Raw genomic sequence first — 1,978 nt, forward strand, 5'->3', positions numbered from 1 at the left:
TTGAGAAAAAACCCTTAGATTCTAAGTTCGGGGGTCGCTTTCGCTACGGGAAGGTGTTAGGCACCCGGAACGATTATGGTATTCCATAAGAACCGTTCTCCTAAGTCTATTTCTACGCTTTATTTTTATTGCCTACTTATTGAAAAGAAGAGATTTTATTTGAGTGAAGAATGAGGGGAGAAGATGATTGAGGTTTTTATTTTACTTGGAAAATGATTTTTGAAAAGGAGGAGAGAAGCCGTAAGGCATAGAAGAAAAATGTCGAATTTGATCTTTATTTTTATTTCACAAAAAGGCATTGGAGTTTTGACTCCAAAGTTTGTTTGAAAAATTTAGCCTATTTCGAAGAAGAAATTTCACTAAGCGTCGAATTCCTAAACATACACCTAAATCGATAATCATGCAACGTGTGTGCGAGTGTCGGTGCTTGTGTCGGTGTACATTATTAGAGATAGTCCATAGTCCTTTACATTGTCCTAGATACATGCTATGGTCTTTGTGAAGAATTTTAAAAGGAACTAATCTATCTAAGATTATTACAAACCCAATTGATATAGAAATGAATAGAAAAAATGATGCCAAAACTATAGGATGAATGAAATGTGAGATGAGATGGTTAGTATCATAAAGCATAAAAATAGTAGAAAGGTAAACAAAATTGAATAGAATAGCAAGAGAGAAAAAAAGTAATGAAATGAAATAAAGTGGTAAAAATACACCTAGAATTTAGGTATAACACTCATACATGCATATGACCTATAATTCCCTCATTATAGCCATTTTTGAAAGGTTTGAATTTAAGCTACAATGTGAGGATCATAAGAGCACACACAAGCAAAGCATTATATCATATTCCTAGAGATATTTTCACACATTATTTCACATGCCAAAATATCACAATATGAAAAAATGCATCAAAAACATATATAGAATTTAATGAGCAAGAATTAAAAGAACAAAGTAAAGAAAATAAATGCAAAAATAAGCAAATAAATTCTAAAACTTAGAGGAAAAATCAAAATGATAGGGAAATATTTTTAGAAAATTTTTTCGAAGCATAAAATGCCAAGAAAGTGTAAAAAAGGTATTTAAAACACAATTAAAAAGCAATTAAAAAAAGGCTCAGCAGGATTTAATCTGGTCCGCTGGATGAATCCAGAGGTCCAGATCTAACTCCCAAGATCTCATCACAGCCATTGGATCAAAGATCCAAGGGTCCAAAAAAAGCACAAAAGATAGTGTAAAAATGCAGGAAGCACAGTGACCGTTAGATCAAAGATCTAACGGTTCAAACAGAAGATATACCATATTCCACACAAAAAGTCACACACAGGATTCAAAATCAAACACACAGCAGCCATCAGATCTTGGAACAATCCAGATCTGATGGTTCACAGAGCGAGGGAACACAACAAGAGCACGCACGCGCGCGCGTGGGAACGGAGGGAGTATAAAAAGGAATTTTCACACAAAAATCACATAAACTTCTTCTTCTTCTCTCTCTAAGTCACACTTAGAGAGAGAAGCTCTCCCTTCTCTCTAAAAATCCCGCCGGCGAAGGTGGGTGGTGGTGGTGATTCCGGCGCGGCGGCCGGCCGGTTTCCGGCGGCGGCGCCACCGCGCCGGAAAATTCGAACTTCTTTTTTTTTTTAAATTTTTACATCAAAAGTTCCGTCACCACCTCCTCTACTCAAATCCGGTGCTAGTTTTAAAAAGGGGTGAGAGATTCGTCGTAGATCTACGTTTGAACTTTCGGAATTTTTCACTCTTTTTGTAAAAAAGCTTACGGATCTAGATATCCTTTTCGCTCTAGAGTCCGAATCCGGCCTCAAAATTTCAAAAATCCGAACGTACAAGCTTAGATCTACAAATCTTGATTCGTAACAAACTTTTCACATGTGTATATGCGCGAAAACGAGGGAAAAAAGTGTTACCGTCGTCGTGAAACAGAGAAAAAAAATCCGAGCCTCCTCTTCTC

Source organism: Medicago truncatula, chromosome 7 (assembly GCF_003473485.1).
Source record: "Medicago truncatula cultivar Jemalong A17 chromosome 7, MtrunA17r5.0-ANR, whole genome shotgun sequence".
Taxonomy (NCBI): Eukaryota; Viridiplantae; Streptophyta; class Magnoliopsida; order Fabales; family Fabaceae; genus Medicago; species Medicago truncatula.